Here is a 12,990-nt window from a genome sequence, read left to right as displayed (position 1 = left end):
AGCCACCATGAAGACCTTAACCGTGCATCCACCCATCCCAGCAGCCTCCCTGAGTGAATGCCTTCAGGGTGCAGGTCCTGTTTTGCACATGGAAGTGAATCAGAGTGGGACACTGCCTTGCCTTAGAGAGGTCACACTTCTCCTTCTTCTTCTTCTTTTTTTTTTTTAATTTGCAACAGAGTCTCACTCTGTTGCCCAGTCTGGAATGCAGTGCTGTGATGTTGGCTCACTGCCAGCTCTGCCTCCCAGGTTCTAGCAATTTTCCTGCCTCAGCCTCCTGGGTAGGGTAGCTGGGATGATAGGCACGCATTACCATGCCTGGCTAATTGTTGTATTTTAGTTTCACCATATTGACCAGGCTGGTCCCAGTCTCCTGGCCTCAAGCGATCTGCCCGCCTCAGCCTCCCAAAGTGCTGTGACTACAGGCGTAAGCCACCACACCGGGCGAGAGGTCACACTTCATGCCAAGTGGGTGGCAGCGACTCAGACAGCACCCCAGCTGGTGCTGGGAGTGAGGGGTGCTCAGCGTCCTAGGAAGGCAGAGGGCTGCATGAGAGGTTCGGGGAGGAAGGACTGGAGGAGGATTTGAGATTTTCACCTGAGCAGCTGGGTGGATGGAGGGGCTGTTTACAGAGAATCACGAGAATGTGGATGAGCAGGTTAGGGCATTAATAAACCACTCTGTTTTGGCCGCGGACAATTTGAGATGCTTCCCTGTGTCCAGCTGGGGCTTTGGGAAAGGTCAGGGCTGGGCATCTGACTGGGATGGATGTCTCTGGCAGGCAGCAGAGCATGTGGATGGTTTGTGAAGCCCGGAAGGGCATGAGATTTCCTGTGGCACTGCCCACTGCAAATGGAAGGGCATTTGGCCTGAGCCCAGACATATACAAGTTTGGCAGAGTAGCTATGGAAGTACAGGAAAACCAAGGGTGTGGGGGCACATGAATCAGGAAGCTCAAATAAGATGAGGAAAGAGGTTTTAAAGACGATCAGGGCTGGGGACAGTGCTTCATGCCTGTAATCCCAACACTTTGGGAGGCTGAGACGAGAGGATAGCTTGAGGCCAGGAGTTTGAGACCACCCTGGGCAACATAGGGAGACCCCATTTCTATAAATAAATAAATTCCATTGGTACTTGGCATTTCAGGCGGGGAACAGCAAACATATGAAAGCTCTGAGGCAGGAAAGGGAAGTGATTAGTGCTCGCTCCTGGTTCCTTTATCAGACCTTAAAGAGATGCAGAGACATTTCAGGTACTCCTTGGCTGAGCTCCTTCAGGGAAGGCCTAAGTTCGCTTCTACTTCCCATCTATTAATTTTTTTTTTTTTTTGAGACAGAGTCTCACTCTGTCGCCCAGGCTGGAGCGCATGCAGTGGCACCATCTCAGCTCACTGCAACCTCCACATCCAGGGTTCAAACGATTCTCCTGCCTCAGCCTTCCCAGTAGCTGGGACCACAGGTACGCGCCACCACGATCGGCTAAGTTTTTGTATTTTTAGCAGAGATGGGGTTTCATCTTGTTGGCCAGGCTGGTTTCGAACTCTTGGCCTCAAGTGATCCACCTGCCTCGGCCCCACAAAGTGCTGGGATTACAGGCGGGAGCCACCGCGCCCGGCCCTACTTCACTCCTAACGCCCACCATAAGTGCTTCCAAATGTTTGCTGAATGAGAAGGTGAACGAGTGAATGGGACTACGTGACTTCGGGCAACAGGCAATCCTATTCCTTGGACCTCAGTTTCACTTTTTGTAAAGCAAGCCTGTCTCTCGCTGTCTGCCCTAAAAGCCTGAGTTCTGGCCTTGAGATGAGCGCGTCCTGTAGAACAGAAGGCAGGTGGACGTTGAGCTGGGTCTTCTAGGGGGCCAGGATCCGGCCAGCTCTTGGGTCCGGTCCTCCCGCGGGACCCCGCACGCCCAATCCCAGCGCCGCCCCGCCCAACCTGCCTTTGTTCCCCCAGGCCCCGCCCTCTCCGCGCGGCTTGCTCCCCATTGGCCGGAGGGGGCCCTAGGCGCCCGGCTCCGCTGGGGGCGGGGCGGCGGGCGGCGGGCGGTGGGCGGGTCCGTGTGCACCTGCACGGTGTGTTTCCTGGCCGCAGCCCCGCGCCAGCTGCAGCTCCTTGATCCGAGCCGGATCCTGAACGGGGAACACGGGCTGAAGCGGCGCGGCTGCCCCGCCCCGGGGCTCCATTGTTGAGGCTGCCGCGTCTCTGTCGGCTGCTCAGCTGCGCTCCAGTGGGCCCAGGCTCCGCGGCCAGGAGCGAGCGATGCGAGGCGGCGGCCTTAGGTGAGAGGGCGCGACGGGCGACGGGTTCTCCGGACCGGGCGGGGGTCTCTGCCCCGGGCGTGGCGGCTCCGAGCTGGGCTCCGCAGGGTCCGAGTTCGGGATCCGGAGTCCTTGCGCCTGGGCTTTGTCTCGGCCTCGTGTGGCAACGGGGGCTTCGCCCCTGCTGCGATAATGCGTGGGCCCGCGCGGCGGTGCCGGTCGCCCTGCGGGTGGGGGCCGGTCCCCACTGCTCCCCAGCTCCCCGCGCCTGCCGCGGAGGGGACTTCATGGACCCGGGCGCTGGCTTCTGCCCGGTCCTCCGCGGCGTGGCTGGTCCCCGCGTGCGCAGAGGGGGCCCTGCGAGAACCCACTCGTGGGGCGGGGCCCGGGTCACCGCGAGTGGGAGACTCCGCCACCCTCCCCGCCTTCCCTCTCAGCGAGACTGCTTCGCTAGACTCACCGAGGGGACTGCGCGGACCCTCGGACGAGGGAGTCCGTGACTCTGGGTGGGGGCTTTTTCCTGGCCCCGCATGACAGTTTCCTGAGTGTTTTGTCACCTATATAGGTGGCTGCGTGGACCCACGCGCTTGGGTCCTGGCCGCCCTGCTAGTGGGGCTGTGCGCGCCCCCGTGGCTCGTCTAGGTCGACCCCGCCTGGGACGCGTGTAGTGGGGGTCCGTGCGCGAGGGTCGCGGTTGGTGGGGTCGCACCGCCCCCGCCGCATGGTTTGTCCTCTCACTTGCCCGGAGGGAGGAAGCGAGAGGCGCGGGCCCGGAGCTGTCGCACAGCGGCCGCACCGACCTGTGTCCCGGCCGGCGGGTCCCGGGGGGCGAGGGGCTGTCACCAGGCGTCCCACCAGGCGTCCCACCGCCGCACTTCCTGCTCTGGCCCCGAGCTGGGCTCTGATTGGAGGGAGCAGGGCCCTTCTGCCGGGCGCTTCTTGAGTTCTTCCGTTAGTAATGGGAAGAAAAAAAAATCTGGAAAGCCAGATTGAACTTTGTAACTCTCAGCGCTTGGAGAGTGGAAGAAGCTCTCCCAAGAATTTGGCGCGCTGGAAAATGCGTTTCAAGCAGGAGCATCCACACCCATGGAATGAGGCCAAGGCAGTTACAGTTAGAGGTCAGATTTATGAGGGGAGAGCGAGGGTGAGGTCCGTGGGTGGGGAGATTCTGACCTCAGCTTGATGGGAAGACGTGATGCTGCCCCTCAGACGCCTATTTCTCAGGCACCAGAGAAAGTGGAATCACTCCTTAGTGAATGCTTTCATCAGACTTTTGAAAAACCTGTAATGTTCCAGGAAGGAAAATCGAACTGGACAGTTTTCCCCTTTTAAGAGTGTTAAACGTCCCGGAGACAAACAGCAGAAGGCTCAAGGAGTCCAAATACTCAACCTGAAGTTCTTTCTGAACAAGAGATGGTGTATAAGTAACAGGCATACGAGACAAACCTGAACTAATCACCGCAGCTGTGGCTCCTAGCCCTGTAGCGTGTCATGCAGGCCCTTTTGCCTTCTCTGCCCTCCGCTGTCCCAGACCCCAACGCTACCGCGCACCTCCAGTCATCAGCTCCTGCCGACCCATTGCTATGAACTCTGTTTCGGTGGCTCTCTTCTCTCTGAAGTTTTGCTCTTTCTCCTGAAGTCCTGGTCTTGAAGAGCTTATGATCTGCAGGGACAGATTGGATTTGGGCAGTACATAGTTAACTGTAGCACAGCTTGAAAAATGCTCTGATAGAGGTGGGCAGGCAGTTTGTACATGCGGGTAAATGCGAGGTCCTTTTTCAAAACCATGAATCCAAGTATTCATGCTATTTTAAGTCTGCAATTCTTTGACTCTCCAGAGGATTTTTAGATTGATTCTTTTTTCTGTTACTCCCTAGTGTTTGTTGCATAATTCAGAGTACTTGATTAAAACTTACCAGGTCGGCCGGGCACGGGGGCTCACGCCTGTAATCCGAGGACTTTGGGAGGTCTAGGCAGGCGGATCACTTGAGATCAGGAGTTCGAGACCAACATGGCCAACATGGTGAAACCCTGTCTCTACTAAAAATACAAAAATGAGTTGGGCGTGGTGGTGGGCGTCTGTAATTGCAGCTACTCAGGAGGCTGAGGCAGGAGAATAGCTTGAACCCAGGAGGCGGAGGTTGCAGCGAGTGAAATGGCTCCACTGTACTCCAGCCTGGGCCATAGAGTGAGACTTTCTCTCTAAACAAAAACAAAAACAATGTACGGGGTCTACCTCCGGCTCTGGAATTTTCCTGGAAGGCCTTCTCTTCTGGGCTTCATTTTTCTCACTTTTGAGGATCGTAAACTACATAATTTCCAAGATTTTTGCCCTACACCTTTAATTCTTTCAAGCAAATAGAGCAGAGAAAAATTCTCTTCCCCGTAATGATGTAAGGAATTCTCTCACAGAAGGGAACACATGGGTATGGAGAAGACAGAGGGTGTATATATATATATATATATAAAAATATGTGTGTGTATATATATATAAATATGTGTGTATATATATATAAATATGTGTGTGTGTATATATATGTGTGTGTGTGTGTATATGTTTTTTGGGGTTTTTTTTTTTTTTTTTTTTTTTTTGGAGACAGAGTTTTGCTCTGTTGCCCAGGCTGGAGTGTAGTGGCAGGATCTAGGCTCACTGCAAGCTCCGCCTCCTGGATTCACTCTGTTCTCCTACCTCAGCCTCCCAAGCAGCTGAGACTATAGGCGCCTGCCACCACGCCCGGCTAATTTTTTGTATTTTTAGTAGAAACAGGATTTCACTTTACTAGCCAGGATGGTCTCCATCTCCTGACTTCGTGATCTGCCTGCCTCGGCCTTCCAGAGTGCTGGGGATTACAGGTGTGAGCCACTGTGCCTGGCCGACAGAGGATATATTTTTGAGCTCTACATTTCAGAGCTCTTTTCTCTAGCCCTGGCCTGGGTCCCAAGCAGGGAACTTAATTCACTCTATCACTGAAGTATTCTCTTGCTTTGATACCATTGATTTGTTGTCCTAGAGATTTGCTGTGGCTACTAGGAGTGTTTCATAGTTAAGAACTGATGCAACCTCTCTTTTGTCAGTTGATGAGTCTATGAACCATGTTGTTTCCTTTAGTATTATCTGCCTGGAACTGGAAGGTCAGAGATGAAGTTTTCTTAGATTGTAAGTCTCAGTCTTTGCTATGTACCTTTGTCTGTCTCCCATGTTACCTGCTGTTTTTCCCCCCGTTTTTCATTTTAATGTTTTTATTGGATAGGTGTCTATTATTGCAGGCTACCTCAAAACGTTTTTGGATATTGACAGGATATAAGTATGAATAATATGTAAAAGATAACTTCTTCTAGTTCTTTTGAGCAGAAGATTTGGTTTCTACATGTGGCCCTATTAAAGCTTTTGTTAAGTCCAAGTGCTTTCTGAACTTCAATTCCCTTACCTGTAGAATGGAGTTAGTTGTTAGTAATACCTGTTCTGCCTAACTCAGGAGATTGTTTTGAGGATCAAATGAAATCATGAATGTGATGGAATTTTGTAAATTTTAAATGAAATATTGTATTACCTAAGAATTTTTTTTTAATGCCCTATTAAGAATGGAATGAATCTGGGTTTTCCTTTGAAATCCCAAATGTTTAATGTACAGAGAAGTTTTAATGTGTCTGTTGGGGAGCTTCATTAGGATTGTTTTCTATCTTTAACTGGCCAGTATTGTTTTATATTTTAGCATTTTTGGGGAACATCAAAATTTGTGTTTCAGTTATCATTAATATTTTACAAAGTTATTGAATGTGCATGATTTAGTCTTTACCAATCTCTTCAATTATTTACATTCCCATGTAAAAAAATGCAGTAATGGACGTCCATGTAAATAACATTCCCATGCTTTAATGAAGCATAATTTCTTGACATTGCAGTTTCTAAGTGCCCTGTGTTGAGGTCGGGAAAGCTAAAGGGCAGTCAGAGGTCAAGGTCAGCAAAGCACCACCTTTGACATTTGAAATTCAGCAGCAGGTATCACAGTGAACCCCATTCCAGCATCCAGGAAGTTTCTCTGCCCTGCCTCTCCTCCAGCCACCTCGGAATCTGTGTCTGCAGTGTTGGTCCTGCTTTCCTGTCTCTCCTCTGCCTTTTCCTTCTCTTCACCAACTTCTAACGAGTGCCTCTGGTGTCCCAGACAGTGGCAGTGGGAGGACAAAGGCTAATAAACCCGGCCCTGGTCCTCAAAGAATTGATGTTTTCGGTGCAGACATTAAGTTACACTGTCATATATAGTGTTGACAGACATTGACACAGATTTCCTGTGAAGTGCAGAAGCACCATCCTGGAAGCAGAGATGCAGAGGCAGCACTGGTGACTCACACATGGAGAGCTGGAGTTCTTGGTCTAGTGGGATAAACTGACCTGGACATCATTTCAGTGCAGCGGAGTGAGTGCTGGGATGGGCTCCCTCGGGGCATCTGGGGCTGGGTTTGTCTGGTGTTTAGTCTCCTGCTTGGTACTTAGAGTTTATCAGTAAGATGAGCATTGGGAGGTTTCTAAGTGAAAGGAAAGGCAATCACTTACCTGAAACCTGAAATTTGTAGGTGTTCTGGGCCATTTATAATTCACTGAATCTGTTTTGTCAGAACAAGTCTATCATCTATTGTTTTGGATGGAGTGTGGCCAGCCCTGTCTTGCGATGTAAGGAAGTCCGGAAACGCCTGTCAGGTGTCAACACCGTGCCAGACACTCTTCTAGGGGTTTCCATGTAAATCACTGTATTCATTTCTGTTGCTGCTTTACCACATTTCCACAAATTTCGGGGCTTAAAACAATTGAAATTGTATCATCTCACAGTTCTGTGGGACAGAAGTCTGACGTGGGTGTCACTGGGCAAAAATCACCATGTGGGCTGGGCTGCATTCCTCACTGGAGAATTGTTTCCAAGCACTTTTGGCCAAACATAGTTCTTTGTGGTTGCAGGACTGAGGTGTCTGTTCCCTTGCTGGCCATCTGTTGGGGGCTGCCCACAGCTCCTGAGACCTCTATCTGGTCTTTGCACGTGGTCCCATCAGCTCAGGACTAGCTAGGCCAGGGACCTGGTCAGCCTCTCCAGTTCCCCTGTGTGCCTTTCTCTTCTTCCACTCGGAGAAAGTTCTATGCCCTATTTTAAATTTTTTTTTGAGATGGAGTCTCACACTGTTGCCCAGGCTGGAGTGCAGTGGCGTGATCTCAGCTCACTGCAACCTCTACTTCCTAGGTTCAAGTGATTCTCCTGCTTCAGCCTCCTGAGTAGCTGGAACTACAGGTGCCCGCCACAACACCCGACTAATTTTTGTATTTTTAGTAGAGATGGGGTTTCACCATTTTAGCCAGGATGGTTTCCATCTCTTGATCTCGTGATCCGCCTGCCTTAGCCTCCCAATGTGTGGAGATTACAGGCAAGAGCCACCGTGCCTGGCCAGTTCTATGCTCTTAGAGGTTCATGGGATTAGACTGGACCTCCCTGGATAGCCCAGGATACTCCTCCTAAGGCCTGTGGCAAAGCCCTTTTGCTGTGTGACATAGTCACAGGTCTCGGGGGGGTTGGAATCTCCCATCACAGTTACTGATCCAGTTACTACAGCAGCCTGGGAGGTGCTTTTCATTGCCTCTGGTTAACAGATACCAATTTTTTTTTTTTCATTTTTGCAAATTGGCAAGAACATGAAGATCCCTCTTTTTTTTTTTTTTTTTTTTTTTTTCCAGACGGAGTCTCATTCTCTTGCCCAGGCTGGAGTGCAGTGGTGCAATCTTGGCTCACCACAATTTCCACCTCCCGGGTTCAAGCAGTTCTCCTGCCTCAGCCTCATGAGTAGCTGGGACTACAGACATGTGCCACCAGGCCCGGCTAATTTTTGTATTTTTAGTAGAGACAGGGTTTCACTATGTTGGCCGGGCTGGTCACAAACTCGTTAACTTGTGATTTGCCCACCTTGGCCTCCCAAAGTGCTGGGATTACAGGCGTGAGCCACCACACCCAGCCATGAAGATCCTTCTTAAGTGAAAAAACCGTTCCTCTGACTTGATGTGAGGCTGTTGGTGAGATTGATAGCAATGGAGACAGGTCCATTAGAAATGGAGCTAAACTTTGTGTTTTGGAGTATTTTGATGGCCTGCCCTGATTATGTAAGTTTTGCTAAGAAGTCATTAGAGTCATTCCTCTACTGGAAGAAACACCCATATGGGGAATTTGGGACCTTGCCTTTTCAAGTTTTACACAAAGGACTCTCTATGAGTGAAAAGTACGTGATTCCAGGTCCATTTCTAGAATGGAAACAGCTGCATCAGCCCAACAGCGATTCACATTCCTGAGTTTGAGAGAATCTGACTATTTCAAGGCTGAAGCCAAAAGCCCGATAAACAATGTTTGTACCTTTATTCATAGTTAGGACTTAGGTGCATCCTGTGGTCAAGAAAACAACTGATGGTGGCCAAGTAGTTTAAAACCAAGCAGGACTTCATTTTATCATGTGGGTGTTTTTGATTTTTTAAATGAAGTTTTTATTTTCCTGTGCAATAAATGACAAGCTCTGACTTGAAATACATTTCCTTTAATAAACCAGAATCTAGGGCTGGGCGCGGTGGCTACGCCTGTAATCCCAGACTTTGGGAGGCCGAGGAGGGCAGATCACGAGGTCAGGAGATTGAGACCAACCTGGCTATGGTGAAACCCTGCCTCTATTAAAAATACAAAAAATTAGCCGGGCATGGTGGTGGGCGCCTGTAGTCCCAGCTACTCAGGAGGCTGAGGCAGGAGAATGGTGTAAACCCATGAGGCGGAGCTTGCAGTGAGCCGAGATCACGCCACTGCACTCCAGCCTGGACGACAAAGCGAGACTCTGTCTCAAAAAAAAAAAAAAAAAGAAAAAAAAAAGAAACCAGAATCTATAATCCTAAGGTTTTTAACCTGGCTTTCAGAAATGTATGAAGTCCCCAAAATCCTGTGCAACAATTTTGTGTATATGCATCCATGTGTGTTTATGGGGAGACGATTTATAGCTCTCCATACATTTTCAAAGTGGTTGGATTCCAAAAAATTTTAGAATACGCCACTTGGGCCTGGTGTGGTGACTCACATCTGTAATCCCAGCACTTAGGGAGGCTGAGGCAGTAGGATCCACTGAGATCAGGAGTTTAAGACCAGCAACATAACGAGACCTCCACCTCTACCAAAAAAAAAAAAAAATGCTGGGCGTGGGGGTGCATACCTGCGGTTCTAGCTGCTCGGGAGGTTGATCACCTGATCCCAATAATCTGAGGCTGTGGTGAGTTAGAATTACACCACGGCACTCCTCCCTGGGCAACAGAGCAAGACCCTCTCAAACAAAAACAAAAAACTATATCACTTAATATACTATTGTTGTTGGTCAAGTATCAGATTTTGTTTAAAAATTAAATACTCTTTCTTTTTTTTTCAGATGGAGTCTCGCTGTGTCGCCCAGGCTGGATTGCAGTGGCATGGTCTGAGCTCACTGCAAGCTCTGCCTCCTGGGTTCGCACCATTCTCCTGCCTGAGCCTCCTGAGTAGCTGGGATTACAGGTGCCCACCACCATGCCTGGCTAATATTTTGTATTTTTAGTAGAGATGGAGTTTCACCGTGTTAGCCAGGATGGTCTCGATCTCCTGACCTCGTGATCCGCCCACCTTGGCTTCCCAAAGTGCTGGGATTACAGGTAAATACTCATTTTTGCAAAGTTGTACAGGCATACAGCTCTAAGAGTCAGAAATTAACAAGGCTTACAATAAAACCCAGCAATCCCCCACCTTACCCTTCACCCTGATCCCTGCTCCTTGGAGGTTACTATGTTTATGTTTTAGCTGGTTCTTCTAGATTGTGTGGAAGACAAGGATTCAGGTTGCTTACCCTCTCCCCTCCTCCTGTTGCCCATGTTTTTCTCCCCCATCCTCTCAGTATAATTATTGTGATAGTGAGGCCAGGCATGGTGGCTTGTGACTTATCCCAGATTTTTGGGAGGCCGAGGCAGGCAAATCACTTGAGGCCAGGAGTTGAAGGCCAGCCTGGCCAACACAGTGAAACCCTGTCCTACTAAAAAATACAAAAATTCGTCAGTTGTAGTGTCGCACACCTGTAGTCCCAGCTACTCAGGAGCGTGAGGCACAAGAATTGCTTGAACCTGGGAGGTGGAGGTTGCAGTGAGCTGAGATCGCATCATAAGCTGTACACGCCACTGTACTCCAACCTGGGCAACAGAGGTCGACGCTGTCTCAAAAAAAAATGTATCGTGATAGTGGGATACATAGTACAATAGTGTATATATTTAGTGTTCTTCCTGGTTTTGGCCCAGAGCTTCTAAAACCCTTGTAATTTCCTGAGTGATAGGAACATCATTGGTTATAATATTTGGTCTTAGGTTTCAATACCTGACACAAGAGCTTCTAAGACTTTTGGAATCTCTGGGGTGATAGGAGTGTCTTTTGTATGATAATGAGATGACAGGTGGCTTCGGGCCCCTGGACAGGTTCAGGATTGGGGCTGGTTGCCAGAAAGATGAGTCATGAGTAAAGAGTTGGACATACCAGCCCCACCCCTACCTCTGGGAGGGGAGACGAGACAGGCTGGAGATTGAGCTAGTCATGGGTGGCCAATGGCTTCATCATGTCTATGTTATGAAAACTCCATAAAACCCTCTAAATACTGGGTTTGGAGAGCTTCTGGTTTGGTGAACTCATTTGGTGCTGGGGAGGTGGCACTTCCAGGGACGGCATGGGAGCCCCGACCTCTCTGCCCCGTGGTGTGCCCTGTGCATCTCTTGCATTTGGCTGCTCGTGTGTTCTCTTCTTTGTAATAAACCAGTAAGAGTAAGTAAGTGCCAAGCACTTTGCGTCTGTCACCTCTCTTACTTTTTCAGCAACACTGTGTGGCGGATAATGTCCTCATTTTGCTGGTGACAAAATGAGATTGATGCCTTGAGTAACTTGCTCAAGGTCACCTAATAAGTGGAATTCAAGCTCTGACTCCGAAGCCTGTGCTTTTAACCAGCATGCTGCATAGCCGCCTCTTTATTTGTTAGGATTTTTGGTGTCTTTAGGGCCTGACACCAAGTTGGTCGTTGTGGCCTAGAGCTGTTATAAGGGAGCTTTTAGCAGCCCTGCTGAGAACAGAGCCAGCACCTCCGGATTGGCAGGGCAGGGGCTGTTCCTGCTGGGAGCCGCAGGCCATTCATTCCCTGTGGCCCTTGGCTATCTTGCTCATCCACTCCCTCCTTCATTCAGTAGGTCCTGAGTGCCGCCTCCGTGTGGAGGAGAAGGAGGCAGCCTTCCAGCCCAGGTGGGGCCTGCAGGTACACACAGGGAGAGGCAGCTGTGCACTGAGCTGGCTGTCGGCTGGGACAGTGTGGCTCCAGAGGTGGCGATAGAATGCTCTGGGACTGCAGAGGGAGCACGTGCTTGTGAAAGGGAGGAAGGGGCAGGCACCGCAGAGGAGGTGTACTTGAGTTGGACTTTGAGGGAGGAGTTGCATTTCCACAGTGGAACCGAGCAGCTGAGGCTTTCTCAGCAGCTGAAGATTACAGCCAGCCAGCCTCAAATGTTCAGCTTTTCCTGAATTCTCTTCTTTACAACACTGCAGTAAGTTTTCAACAGAGATGAAGCAGTCACCTCCATGTCATTAATGTTCTGCAAATCCTGTGTGTAGTTTTCGATGCTTAGCAGATGGGGGCAGCCTGGGCCATAAGAGAAGAGCCTGTGTGTCCACCTATTGGGACAGCAGTCAGGTGTGGCACAGGGCAGTGATCACTGCCTGCCCCTGAGGAACTCAGTTGTACTTTTATGTGGAGAGGCCAAAGAAAGCTGTGGTACAGGGGGCAGGAGACATTTCACCTCCAAAGCAAGGCACAAAATACATAGTCTGTGCCCTGCATGAGAAACCGAGCAGAACCGTGTGCTGATTCCCACCCCTGCCTCCCCTCCTGAGAGCGAACCGTCCATTGTACTATGGCGGAAGGCATTTCTGCAGCCTCTGCAATCGGAGTGATCTGTCACTTGCCCATTGAGCCTTAGGGGCAGCAACCAAGTGGTGTGGCTGAAACACAGGCCTTGGCCAGACCGGGTTGGATATGTTGGTTCTGCCACTGATTGTGAATTACAAAACCTTGGAGAAGTCATTGTCTTTCTCTGTGCCTCTCGTGTAAGATGGGGAACACTGCGGCCATTGCAGAAAAGCAGATAGGTGGAGCGAGTATGAAGTGCTTTGTGTGTGTGTCACACGGTGAATGAAATGGCACTGATTGACATTATTGATAGTAATGACAGGATTCATTCAGGAACAAAACCGGTAAAGTAGGCCAGGTGCAGTGACTCACGCCTGTAATCCCACCACTTTGGGAGGCTGAGGCGGGAGGATCATGAGGTCAGGAGTTTGAGACCAGCCTGACCAATATGGTGAAACCCCATCTTTACTAAGAATACAAAAACTAGCTGGGTGTGGTGGCATGCTTGTAGTCCCACGTACTTGGGAGGTTGAAACAGGAGAATCATTTGAACCCAGGAGGCAGAGGTTATAGTGAGCCGAGATGGCGTCACTGCACTCCAGCCTGGGCGACAGAGTGAAACTCTGTCTCGAAAAAAAAAAAAAATCTGGTAAAGTGTTTTACCCAGCCTAGGTACGTGTGGCAGAGCCAAATGAAAGCTTAGAAAAAGATGACTTGAGAACTAGCCCAGCAGAAGAATCAGGCGGGATGTGTTGTTACTGAGTAAGT

The 12,990-nt window shown here is 49.9% G+C and overlaps 1 long non-coding RNA gene across 1 annotated transcript; it reads left to right on the top strand.

Moving 5' to 3' along the window:
• Positions 1 to 2,077: 2,077 nt before the first annotated feature.
• LOC135970058 (uncharacterized) lies at positions 2,078 to 10,132 on the top strand. Its single transcript, XR_010585500.1, has 3 exons — positions 2,078 to 2,282; positions 6,562 to 6,676; positions 9,690 to 10,132. It is a non-coding gene; the product is annotated as an uncharacterized lncRNA (long non-coding RNA).
• Positions 10,133 to 12,990: the final 2,858 nt, after the last annotated feature.

This window comes from Macaca fascicularis, chromosome 3 (genome assembly GCF_037993035.2).
Source record: "Macaca fascicularis isolate 582-1 chromosome 3, T2T-MFA8v1.1".
Lineage (NCBI taxonomy): Eukaryota > Metazoa > Chordata > Mammalia > Primates > Cercopithecidae > Macaca > Macaca fascicularis.
Note: the sequence above shows the minus strand (reverse complement) of the source record. Positions and strands in the feature narration are given on the sequence as shown.